Source organism: Chlamydotis macqueenii, chromosome 5, assembly GCF_036417535.1.
Source record: "Chlamydotis macqueenii isolate bChlMac1 chromosome 5, bChlMac1.mat, whole genome shotgun sequence".
Classification (NCBI taxonomy): Eukaryota; Metazoa; Chordata; class Aves; order Otidiformes; family Otididae; genus Chlamydotis; species Chlamydotis macqueenii.
The window spans coordinates 53,886,275-53,899,565 of record NC_141560.1 but is presented as its reverse complement, the minus strand read 5'-3'; the positions used below and the strand labels follow the sequence as shown (position 1 = coordinate 53,899,565).

Here is a 13,291-nt window from a genome sequence, read left to right as displayed (position 1 = left end):
CTGGCAGAGTGGGAGCTCACAGCACCGATGAGCCCCAGTGCTGTGGTACCCCCAAAATCCAGCAAACAATGTGCTTGCTTCCACTTTTTGGAGGTCAGTGCAGGGTTTTCCTTGTGGGAAACTACCTGTCATCAGCCCAAGGCAGGGGGGAAAGTGTACATGAAGAGGAAGCAAATGCTAGGGATGCTCCGCCCGCTGCGTGCCCCCATCACACCAACTTCGCCCGAGTCTCCATCGGGACAAATCTGATCTCCTTAGGACTTGGGGCCCTGCTAGCATCCTGACAGCGGGATTAAAGCCAGCTTGCTCAGAAATGCTTGCCGATGCCTCCTCTGCTGTGAGAGGTGTGGGGGAGATCTGCTTGTTCAGCAAAGTGGGGTACACGCTTTGCTGGTAGGTCTAGCAGCTGCTAGGACAGCTGTCCAAAGTCCGCAACCTGCCCAATGCATCTCTTGCTTTTCTTTGCAGTAGCTGTGCAGACATAGCTGACTTATTTACACAGACGCTTTGGGCCAGCTCGCTCGCCAGGAATTAGCAGGATCTCATTGAGACTCACCACTTGGCTTGAGTTTTTAAATCTCCTGCCTCCCCTTCCCTTCAGCTCTGTTCCCCACAGTGAGGGTCACGCTTTGCATGCCTTTCCCCGGCTGCTAAATCTGCAGCCTGCCAGGCGCGTGGAGGGTGTGTGGTGGAAACCTGGCAGTTGCCTTGACCAAGCGTGCAAGAGCCACATCTGCCGCTCACCGCTGCGGTGGCAGGATGTTGGGGGGGATGCAGGTGTCAGTCTGAGCTACTGCAATTGCTTTTTCTTTTTTTTTTTTTAATTTCCCCTATCTGCATCATAGCTGACTACTCAAGTTTTAGTTTAGTAGCATGCTTTTCTCTTCCCAAGATAAAATTTTTCAGTGTCTCCTTTCCTTCTTTCGTAGCTCTGACACCTGATTTGGGCTTGAGCAGAGCAAAGTTGCACCCATAGTGAATTGCTTATCTTGTCAAACATTTCAGTGCAGAGTAGAGCAGGAGGGAGCAGGTAAGAAAATGACCTGCATGTTTAGAAATTCAGTTTCTTGAAAAATGTTGTATCTGTGGTTTCTTACTGTTTCTCTCTTCCCTTCCCCCTCAGTTCCGTGAGTCAAAACTGGTTGCGAGAGCATCTTTGTCTGAATAGGAGGGAGCTTATCAGGGAGGATGTAATAGGTTTGTTTCCTCTAGGTGGTAATAAAGTGGGTCAGAAGTGTTGCGTGTGCCGTTGCTGCTGATTACAGTGCTAACCAGATAAAGTTACTGAGGTTGTTTCGAAGCATCACTTTTTTTTTTTTGCTCCCTGACTCACTGCATGAGTTTCACAGGGAAACCTGTGCCTAATCTGCAAAGCATTGATTTGCTTGATGGCTCTTCTGGCTTAGGTGCACAGTTGAGGAACCTTCTTGCTGCCTTGCTACAACAGTTTGGGTGGCCTGGGACTGAATTCATTCTTTACCAAAGTATTTTTGAGCCACATCTGCAGCCCCATCTGGTTTGCTGCATAGCTGACCAGGCAGCTGTACCAGCACAGCTGTGGAGGAATGGTCTGCGCTGCTGTGGACTGATGCTCATCACACTGCTCCCTAGGAGAAAGGGCTGGTAGGACCATCGCTTGGCCTCCTGGAGGCTCCAAGGCTGTTTGCTCTAGATGTCTAGAGGCTGAACAAATAGAGCCTGATAACATTGTTCTTCTGACTCTCTTGAGCTTATGGTGTAAATCCCGCAACAGGCACTGCAGGTCATGAACTGAGGATGCTGAGCAGTGCTAGGGATACCTGGAACAGCACGACATTTGCTGAGCAGTTCTCACTGCTGAACTCTAACAAGGAGCCTGTTGAAAAGCCACAAGCAGATGGACTTGGCATTAATTCATATTGCAGTATCAGGGAGTCAGCTCCTCTGGGTCCTCTCTGAGTTTTTGAGGCTGGAGGCCTTCTGATGTTGTGTCTGCTCAACTGTGGGGCATTTGAGAAGTGACCTGATGGCTATGCTTTGGTACCTCTGTGCGACGAAGAGATCTGGCTGAAGGCTCCTCAGGGTTTCCCATACTGTGAGAGAAAGATGCCGTGAGATACAGCGGGTGGAATTTGAAGTTGGGTTGATAATAGGGAGTGGGGGGCTGTATAATATATAGCTGAGAGATCCAATAAGCTTCAGAAGACCTTAACCGTTGAAGGGGTTGAACTGGTTTCCAGCTGAGGTTTAAAATGTGATTATCTGCCTCTTAAAGTGAGGTGCTGTAATCTGTTTTCTGTGGAAAAAATTGCATGGTGCACGTGTTGAGACAAGAGGCGGACTCAGCTGAGCAAGTGTGTGTGTGGCTTTCAGGCTTGGTCTGTAAGTCCGCTCATTTATTCTGGCCTTCTGCAAACCGGTGAGAGCACAAGGAGCTTTCTTTCCTGCAGCACTGCCCTCGCTGTGCTATTAATGTCCGAGGGTCTGGGTGGAAGTCGTTGTCGTCATCTTACGCTCTTGTGTGCCAGCACTCGGTCTGGTGGCAGGCAGAGGCTCAGTGGCAGCCAGAGCTTTTCCCTCTGGCCTGCGCTGGAGGGAACAGGAGGGAGACGAGGAGGTCTCAGCCCCTCTTTGGCAGTGGTGAACTGTTGTCAGCTCCCTGCATGTCTGAGGAAATGGTTTTCCAAGTCATCTGGTGGGATTTTGCAGGGAGCTCTTCCCTTACTGCTTTCTTGCCTTGGGCATGGATGCCGGCTGGATCTCCGCTGACCTCTTCCTGTGGCATGTCAAAGCAGTTCAGTCTTGGGGGATTACGCAGTTATCTCCTGCAGGGTGCTGGATCCAACATGGGGCAGCTGGATGGACAGAGAGGTCCCTCCTCAGGGAGACTGGGCAGGAGGGGTGATTGCCCTTCCAGCCCTCAGCTGGGAAACACATCCCTGGTCTTTAGTTGGTGGCTCGAACGGTGCTGCTAGTCCATATTCTCCGACTGCTGGAGGTGGCAGGCTTTGAAATGAAAAGATTGGGTTAGCTGGTAGCCTGCTTGAGCTGACAGAGCATGAATTTAGCTCTTCTTGTTTTATTTCAAGAAATTATATTAAGAAACGAGCAAAAGAGGCTGTGCAGCAGAGGCTGCTCCTGCTGCTGCTGTCTGCTTGCAGAGCTGTGTTGCAGAGTGATTGCTTCTGATGCAGCAAAGCCGGTGGGGAAAGCAGAGCTGTGGCATGGGCCAGGAGACCTCTGCAGAGGTGTGGACAAAGAGCTGGCTTGGTTACTTTGGCTCATCTTTTGAGCCAGGCATGGGCATTGCTTCCATCTGTTATCCATGGTCGCTTGCATCTCGGTGAGTGCAGTGAGCTGCTCTTTCCTGCAAGCCAACAGCCGTGTTCTGCCCCAAGTCCCCACTGCCAAGAGGTGGCATGCAGGCAACTGAACGGTCCCTGGCCATAAATGTCATAGAATCATAGAATGGTTAGGGTTGGAATGGACCTTCATAGGTCACCTAGTCCAACCCCCCTTGCAAGGAGCAGGGACATCTCCAACCAGATCAGGTTGCTCAGAGCGCTGTCCAACCTGGCCTTGAATGTTTCCAGGGATGGGGCATCCACCACCTCTCTGGGCAACCTGTGCCAGTGTTCTACCACTCTCAGTGTAAAAAATTTTTTCCTAATATCTAATCTGAATCTACCTCCCTCTAGTTTAAAACCATTATCCCTTGTCCTGTCACAACAGGCCCTACTGAAGAGTTTTTCCCCGTGTTTCCTGTAGGCTCCCTTGAGGTACTGGAAGGCTGCTATCAGGTCTCCCTGGAGCCTTCTCTTCTCCAGGCTGAACAGCCCCAACTCTCTCAGCCCGTGCTCACAGGAGAGGTGCTCCAGCCCTCTGATCATCTTTGTGGCCCTCCTCTGGACCTTCTCCAACTGGTCCATGTCCTTCTTATGCTGGGGGCTCCACAGCTGGACGCAGTACTCCAGGTGGGGTCACATGTCGCATGTGTGATGGCTCCTCTGTCCTGCCTAGCAGCAGCTCTATGGTTACAGCTAGTTGCAGCTGACTTTGAAAACTCTGCTCTGTAAAGATTGGCCTGAATTAATCCATTGTGGTTTGTTTGGTTTATTTTCTTTAAAACTAAGATAAGACGATTTTCTGCGTAGATGAAAGCTTGAGCTTTGGAGTAAAGTCCATGATTTTCTTAAGGATGCTTTGAGATATTTCTGGGGTGTGCGTGTGTTCTGCATAGTAACAGTTATCAGGAAAACTGAGAACTGGGCAGCTGGAGATGTGAAGCTGGTTAATTGATTTTAATGCCATGGAAACTCAGTTTGAGTAGCTTTGTGCTTTTTCTGGTGGGGAAGAAAAAAAGCTGCATTAAGTGGAGGAGCAGCTCTGGGTATTTCTGTGAAGAATATTTAAAGGAGACTCGAATGTGAGGGTTTTAACTATGCTCGTCTGTTCGTGTGGAGAGCTGGTGGAGCTGGTGGTTTTGCTGCGAGCACGGCAGCGATCACGGGCGAGGCTTGCCTGGGGGCCCTGGTGTGACTAATGCTGCATAAACTTACAAAAACAGGAGAGGATTAGCTCTGCCTACTTCAGGCAGCTAGGAGTGGGGGAGCTCGTCTGACTGCTGCCAGGATCTTTGGATGGTACCTTCGGGGATGCCAGGGCGTCAGCTCCCTCCGCTCAGCACATCTTTGTGGCCTGTGCTTTTTTAGGTGGGGATCGTGCTCTTGCTGGTTTTGGTGGTGAGGTGGCTGGCTGGGCTGAGAAGACTTGTGCTGGCAGCCCTTGTGGTACCCTGAGCTCTGCACCTCTGTCCGTTAGGACCCTCCGTCCACCCCTGTGCTGGAGGAGAAGTGGGATGGAGGTGGAGGGGGCTTGGGCCACCCCGTGCTGGGGACAAGCCAACCTGTGGGGACCGCGCAGGGCTGTGCTGTGGTCTCCCTCCATGCTCCTGGTGCAGTTGAAGGAGGTCACATCTCAGGATGAAGGGCTGGCTTAGAGTTTGTGTCTCTGCTTCTGTTTTTCCGTCCTTATTTTCCAGGGTTCCTCTGCAAAGAATTGGAAAATCCCTTCTATGGGCTGCCGTGACAGCCTCAGAAATGTCCAGATGGATTTGAACTTTGCTGCTGCAAAGGGCTTTGCATATTTATTTTCAGCATCCTGCTGTCTGCTTTGCTGAAGAGCTTTTGCTAGATCCTTTGCATATGCTTGTCCTTGCTCCTCTTCTCCTGAAAACCATTTGAGAACACTCTTAAACTATGTCAAAACACACCAAAAAAAAATTCTCAAACCTCGTGGAGAAATTTTGTTTTACCACTCTTCCTTGGTAAGCTGAGAGGCTTGCATAGCTGTGGTGTGTTGCTGTTTGGATGCATCAGTCTAGTTTGAAGACCTCAGGTAGCACTTCACCAGGCTGTTTTGGATGGGTCTTTGGAAAAGTGAGTGTCTGGGCGCGTTCAGCAGTGATTGGAGCCATGAATGTGTCTTTTAAATGGCTTACCCCTGTGCAAAGACAAAGCTATGATGGGTTGTGCCATCTTTCTGAGGTCATGCTTCCCATCAGCTTTAGCTGATCTCAGACTGTTCTCTTGCCAGAAATCCTTCCCCTTTATTTTCTTCTTTCTGGGATGGCTTCCAGTTGGATCAAGCGAACGATAGTTGCTACCACAAGCATGGAGATGACTGGGATGTGTAGAAGGGGGAGGAGGGAAAAGGCAGAACTGCCTATTTTGTCAGCAAAGGGCAGTTTTGGATCAGTTAAAAGCTGATGAGCATGTGGGAGTGAGCATGGCTTGCTGAAGGGCCGTGTAGCCCCTGATAGAGCATGTCCTACTTCTACCCCACCTTCTTCCCTGTAAAGGAAGGGTAAGGATTGCGAAGTGTGTTAATACTTCTGGGAGGCCACAGTGATGGTAGAGTCCTTTGAGGTGTGCTGCTGACTGATGGCTTTATGTTTGTGCTCAAAATGTTCAGCTTCCCAGTAAACCCAGGGTAGGTGTCCCTCTGGGAGGGCTTTGAGCACAGCATTTAGATAAAATCTTCTGCTGAACATATCAAGGAGAATATAAGATTAAGTATAAGGGAGAAATTTTCTATGATGAGGGTGGTGAGACACTGGAACAGGTTGCCCCGAGAAGCTGTGGATGCCTCATGGCTGGAAGTGTTCAAGGTCTGGTTGGACGAGGCTTTGAGCAACCTGGTCTAGTGCAAGATGTCTCTCCCCACAGCAGGGGGTTGGACTATGTGATCTTTAAAAGGTCCCTTCCAACCCAAACCACTTTGTGAATTCTGTGATTTCTCTGCTTAAATATGCTGCAAACCAGGGCCTGATGTGTTAGTGCCTCTCTGTGAAGGAGCAGGACAAATCCTGCTGTCCTATTCTCCTCTGGCCTTCCTGCCCAACTTGTTATAAACATTTATCTGACCTGTCTCAGGCTGAAAAGCCGTTGTGTTAGGTCCTTGTTGCAAGTACGTTATTGCCTTGACAGTGGCTTCTCAAGGTCTGTTGGCTGGGGAGCTGGCGTGTTTTCGGTAGCTCTCTCGACATGCTAACCGTTCCTGAGGAGTTCATCCTACGTGCTTGTGTTGAAGGGGGTTGTGCATCTTCCTGTTAAAAGCAGCGCAGACGCTTGGTCTTGTTGTTGGTTATGAGGTCAGAGCTGTTTGCTTGATCTGGAAATTGCTGGTGTTGCAAGATCATCACAGGAGGCGGGGAGAAAATTAGCATAAGCCTCTTAAAGAAAATGTTGTTCTTTCTCAAAGCTGTCAGGAAACACCCCACCCCTCTATTTCGGCTTCAAAGTAGGGGTTTTTTTTTTTTGGTGGGTGTATCTGCTCGTGACAGGGGCATTAGCAAAACTGCACAGCTAGGCTTGGGATCTGGCAGGTCCCCCAAGGTCGCGTGCCTGCTCTCTTGGCCAGTGCCACCCTTCTCTTTTACTGCTTACGGCGTGGAGAGCTTCTCTGGTTGCTCCTGCTGTGCAGAGCCCTCCTGTTTCTCTGCTCCATTGTTTTGCTTGCACCCTTCATTCCTGACCTAGTGATGCTTCCTTCTCCCTTTGTAGGTCACCCGGAGTCACTCAGTCCTCTGCCCCTATGCTTCATAACTTTTTTAGAAAACTCTGGTGAAACTTTACTTGCAGCATTAGATGAAATAAAATGTTATTGTGTCTCTGCGGCACTAGTTCAGTCTCCCAACAAGCAACACATTGCAAGGTCAAGGACAGAAGGAAGTCACTGGAGTGGTGACACCGAGAAATGTGTGTTTTGGTGGACAAGTTGGAGCTGCAGGAGGGCAGCAGAGGAGCTTTGGTGGCATGAGTACATCATCCGTGCTCTGCATTGCCTGGAGTGTGGTCCTGTCTCTGGGGAGGAGCAGTCCTGGGGCGAGTGATGCTGCTGGGCACTGCAAGAAGGCAGTTTGAGAATGGGGGGCTGATTCCCTGGCACTCAGCTGTGTTTCTAGTATATCTGTCTGCTGTGGGACAAAATGCTTTGTCTGAGAGCTGTGGTTGCTTTGGGAAGGCAGGCCAGGCCACCTTCATATGGCTTTGATTAAATCCAGCAGCCAGCAGCACTTAGAGAAGCTACAAGCATCTCTATTTGCCTTGCTCAGCAGTACCAGGAGGCGAGGGGTTTAAGCTTTGCAAGAGATGTTTCTGCAATGTTGTCTAATAGTAGCAATCACATCAGGCAAGTTGTTAAAGGAAAAAGTTGCCGGAAGAGGAAGGAAGAAAAGTTTGCCTGCGCGGCAGCCGTGCTGCTGTCCCCACGTGCTGAGCCCTGGTGCAAGAGTTGGTCCATGCCAGTGCAGATGAAGTCCTACAAAGCTGCTGCAGCCCCTTTAGATGTAAGGCATGTGAAGCTAAGGTATGAATTTCCTTGCTGGGGGAGGAAAGTTGTCTTTCTGTACTTTCATAAATAAGCTGCCATTGAAGATTATTGGCCAGGTTGGATTTGTTATGTTACTTCTGTCTTTGTAGAGGCTTTATGTTCCACTGCAAAAGAGTGTTCAGGTACTGACTTCAAAAGAAAAACAGAAGACCCTCCTGGAGGTTCATAACATGAGAAAATAACTCTTGTGTTTTGGCTAGAGTGGTAATGAAAAGCAACAGGCAGAGCAATTACAAATGATGATGGAAAATTTATGCTTGAGGCTGGAGCTCAAGGTCTGGGCTGTGGTGTTGTGGTCTTCAGCATTGTTTTCATCCTCAGAAATGCCTTCAGCCGTTCCGTAATGGGAAAGGAGAAAGGGGAAATTGGGAGGCCGAAGGGATTACAGTCTCCTCAGTTTTTTAAATACCAGCTGGCAGTGGCTGACATCTGTGAGTCACCGCAGAGACTAGGGAGAACAAGCAAGTCTCTTTCTCAGTCCAAGGTAAACCAATGTGCTGCATGAGTAAATTTTCTCTCGGTTCTTAACAAGGTCCAGTTGGCAGGAAGTATGTGAGATATTGTCGGGCTAATCCTGTACCTTCCCCTTGTTGGTTTGGTGCTTTGACTGGAGAAGTTGTCCCACCCTGTTTCCTTACCTCCCCCCACTTCCAAATCCTCTCTCCATTACAACGTGCTTTAGGGTGGTTGCTCATCCATGTGTTCGTTGGCTGTCGCCAAACTGCTGCATGAACAGAATGGGAAAAGTAAAACCATATTAGGTACGGTGACCTTTGTTTCAGTTGTATCATCAGAGAAAACATCTCCTTGTGGCAGCTTAGAATTGTTTCCAGTAGACCATCTCTTTTTCTGATGATACTTCTTCAGCATGCAGCAGGCACTTTGCATGCCTGCAGCGAGGTGTTTCTGCAGCTCATGGAGATGATTTCTGTCACAGCTTTTGCTCAGTGGTCCTAGGTGTCTTTTCTGTGACTAATGTACAAAAGCTTTATAAAGCAATCAGTGGAAAATATAAATCTATTTATATTATGAAACCATAATGATGAATCAATAATAATAAGAATAATAATGAAAAAATGGAAGCAGCCTGGCTCTGACATCAGGTAGGACTCATCTGCTCTGCAAACTAGAAGAAATTGCGCAAGTGCTGTGGAGCAGGGGATCTTCAGCAGCACCTCAGGGAGAGGAGTAGGGGAGTTGCGCAGGTGACTGCTTCCATCCCATTTATCAGCCTCTTTTTCTGCCCTCTACTTAGATGTTAACTTCAGTGCATTGGTTGTTGAGGAGGCTTTGCTGGATGACCAGCCTTGGTTTGAAACTCATCGTCTTGCCTTTTACATTGGCTTCCTTCTGTGATTTTGGAGAAGTCCTCTGACAGCCTCGTGCCGGGTACCTCCGCTGGGGTGCCAGGGGTAGGCAGGAGTGCCTTCAGGGCAGGGATCTAACGCCCTTCCATCTCTTGCTAGGTTGCCTTGGCATCCTTCCCTTTCACCAGGCAGTTCTTATTAATGTTACTAATTACTATTCTGTCTTAACGCTTACAGGATTTGCCAGTTCCTGTGTGCCGATGGGGATTGTGTTCTGGCTCCTTGTTGGTGCCTTAAGAGAAGCCAGTGCTCTGAACAGGTACGTTTGCCGTGCTTCTGGTGAGGGGGAGAGAGTCTGTATGTGTCCAAGAGTGAAATGCGTGCAAGGTTTGCCTTATGGGTGTGGACTGGCAGATACTGTGGGAGAGACCGCTCGGCAGTGAGTAGTTTTGTTTCCATCCAGATGTGTTCTGAAAACACCCAGGCAGAAGGTAAGGTTTGCACTCAGCCTTGCTGACAGCCCTCTGAAGAAAGCACTGGAAAACACAGTGTTGCTGCAGAGCAGCTCCTGCGAGGCCGCACTCCTTGCTAGTGCAGGCGCAGCCTTTTCCTTCCCATAGCACCAGCTGGGGAATCCTGATCGAGCTGGCGGCTGCGCGTGCCGCTACTGCTTTGCTGGCCTTTGATAGCTCCCCCATAGCGTGTGTCTGCCCCTCGTCCCGAGTGGGGGTGGGAGGAAGCTGTTTTCATGTTGGTACCCAACCATGAACAAATCTGCTATTGTTTTCTTAATGCACAGCAAGAGCAGCCTGTAGCAGCTCATTCCTCCCTGGATAATTACTGCTCTGCCACTGATTGCTGTCAGAAGCAGTGGAGTCGTGCCTCCGCTGCACTGCCCAGTGCATCCTTTTGCCTGAGTTATTTGATGTATTTATTGCTTTAAGGCATCAGTGCTCAACTGAAAAATCTCATCCGCGCTCTCTGCAACTGTTTGGCGCTGTGAGTGGATGGCCTGAGTCAGTTACAGTCACCGAGATGCCAGACATGCTTTCAGGGATGCCCCTTGCTGTGCTACCAGCAGATCTGCTTGCACCTTGATTTCCATTCCTGTGTTATTTTGAGGAGGAGAAAATCCAGGGCTGAGTTGCAGGCTATGTTTTTATTAACTGGAATGATGTTTCCAGCTGACCAGGGCTGTGTATGCAGCCACTGGAATTGAAGTGGAATATTTTGCTGTTTGTGGTCGCTCAGGGAAGGTCTGTGAAGCGGGTAGATGGATGCTGCCGCAGGAGCATCGATGGACAAGGAGGGATTGGCCAGGAATGCCGAGCTGGAGCCTTCAGCTTGCTGTAAGGGCTTACAGAGCAAAGGACACTCCTTCTGCAAATGTCCATCCCTGATGGATCTCATCCCAAAAGGGCATTGCCTTGCATTTGGCCTGCCTGAATGGCCTGTTCGATTGTAGGAGGATGTAACCATAACTCACTCAATGAAGCTTTCTTGATCCCTAAAAAAGTGAAATGGATTCATTATGGAAAGTGATCTTTCTGGAAAACCTGGTTCATCCAGGACTGTCTGGGCGGTGCGGCGAATGTGCTGGAGGAGTAGGAGTCAGGGCGGAGCTGTTTCCACCTAATTCCCCTGAACTTCCCGGGGTTTGTTGCACCGTGCAAGCAGACGTGTTCTCCGCTTCGGAGCTGAAAGCAGAGCTGGTTAGTAGAGCACTGCCTGTGCTTCCCATGCTAGTCTTCTCGTTGTACTTTCCTTTTCTTCAGTTAATTTTCCAGCATAAAAGGCTTCTTTTTAAAGGGAGAACCGTGATGAGAAGGGGAACAGCAAAGGTAGGAGTGCCTCCATTTGCTAGCAAGTTGTCACAGGTGTGTCTGAGTTGCAGGGAGCCAGCACTGAGTCAGCGCCCCAGACTCCTGGTGACTCAGGTGGCAAGAGCCCAAGTTGTTCTCTTACACGCCTGAATTGCAGCAAATTTCCTGTAATAGGGTTTCTCCTCCTGTAGCGGCCGTGTAGGGAGCAGTGTGTCATTCTCTTCCTCCCATACAGGTTATGAGCAGCTCGCTTCACAGGGGATGCAGGCAAGTGGTGGTGGTGGTGGCACTTCTCTTCCTGCCAAAACAGGTGGAAACTGGATTTACCCCAGCACCCTCAACCCCTTTTCTCCTCTTTCCCTCTTAAGATGGGACAAGTCACAGTTGTTGCAGCTGTCTGTTGAGCTTGATGAGACTTTCATGCAAATCTGGAGCTTGTGTTCTGGCAGGTCTGCTTGCATGCATTATCCACTACTTCATCATACGGGGAAGGGATCTATTTTCTGAAACGTGGTTTATTTTTAGTCAAGACTTTCCCTGTCTAACTGGCAAAAGTTCATTTGCAGCACAATTTGCAGAAGAAGCGATTTCCCCAAGTACTTAGGCTGGGGGAAGGGAGAGGAAATGTCGTATTAGCTAGAAAAAAAGCTAAATGCTGACTTGAAAAAATAGCTTGAGACGCTGTTGTGAGAGCATAAGGATGGGCCATGCAAGTTGAGAACAGCGATGTGTTTGCTGCAGTGGATAATTCAGTCTGGGTTGCTCTTGTTTTTCCTCATGACAGCTGCCACAGAGGTTAACCAACCGTGGATGGGTGGGAACTGCTGTTCGGGCTCTGGGGGTTGGTGTACCCAGCCTTTTGGCCTGACCCTGAGTTGGCAAACTCACCTTAACCACAGCATCCTTGGGAGGAGTATGTCCGTGCAGTGCGTTGCACTGTCCTGTTGCACCCGTGCTTGGGGCCACTGGAGGCTCCCAAGGGTCCAGCTTTGTGATGATACAGGCGCTATCATCCCTATGTTTGAGTATCCTTGTGAGATACCCTGAAAGGAATAGAATGGTGCGTGGGATGTCCTGGGGCACTGCTGCAGCTGTCTCCTCTCCTCCCCAGCTGCTACTCCAGGGACAAACTGTCTTCATATACCTCATTGCCTTCACAAACTGCTCTCAACCATTCTGGGTCTTGAACTGACTTCTCCTGTGAACAAGTACCTGCCAGAGGTGTGGAGATCTTTTCTTCTTGTTCTTGCATCTCCCCTGACATTTCCACCGCTCCTTTTACAGAGGCATCTTTGTTACTGTTAGCTGTTAATGCTGCGAACACCGGATGTCCGAGGATGACACCAGGGAGTGGATGACTGTGTTCAAAGCCTTTCATACTTATTCCTCTGACAAATGAGGCTTGGCTTCTCGTGTGGGCACATAAATAACGTGTTTGCTGCTGCGAGTTAACTCCTGCAGTTTATTTTATCCTTCTCCCCCCCCCAACCCCAGCCGTCAGTTGCACAGCAGCTTTGTCACAGTTCCATTGAGAAATTCCAAGGAGAAATTGCTGAGTTTCAATTTTCTTCTGAATGTTTGGAAACCAGAAGAAAGAGGGGAAGTAGCACTAGGACTTTAGACGTCTTCTACATTCAATCGAAATACAATACATTGACTGCAGGTGACAGAGCTGTATCTTTGTGAAAGAATTGGGGATGAAATTTTTAAGTGCTGTTTCAGTCACTGGGGTAGAAGCACCATGAGAATCAAGGTACGAGCACCCATCAGCTGTCTAGAGCAGTAATCTTCCCAGGGGGAATTAATCTAATTTAAAGAATAAAAGAATTTGTGCAGTCAGGAAAGTCTCTGCCGTTTCCTGCTGAGCTTCCTGAGAAGACTGGGAAAAATTAAGTGCTGAAACAACCCTCTTCTCTCCGGGGGTGTGGCTCATGTTTTCCTAAGACCTGTTATTATCTTCCTGTTGAAAAAACATCTGTATCAGCTGGCAAATTAGGATTGTTTTAGCTACTCAGTTTTCCCTGGTTCCCTGGGGACTTGCTCATGTGAACCTATTTGCAAATCCCCTGTCCATGTGGGATGCAGAACATCTTGCACGTGTTCCAGTGTTGCTGCAGTGGTTGGCCCTGTGTTTGCCATGCCCCTGATGACCTGTGGATATAGAGATTTCATAAGGTTGAAGCTTTTCCTTAGGAAAAGTTTGTGGGTGGTTGGTTTTTGGTTTTGGTGTGTTTGTTTTTGTTTTTTTCCCTTTTTTTTTTTTTTTTTTTTTCCTTCCCCCTCACCCCT

The 13,291-nt window shown here is 49.0% G+C and overlaps 1 protein-coding gene across 1 annotated transcript in view; it reads left to right on the top strand.

Moving 5' to 3' along the window:
* Positions 1-13,291, top strand: part of LOC104481072 (uncharacterized) — an 85,013-nt gene that overhangs the window by 4,947 nt on the left and 66,775 nt on the right. The window contains exon 2 of the mRNA XM_086748980.1: positions 9,417-9,498. The gene's annotated coding sequence lies outside the window, so the exon portion shown is untranslated. The remainder of the gene's footprint in view (positions 1-9,416; positions 9,499-13,291) is intronic.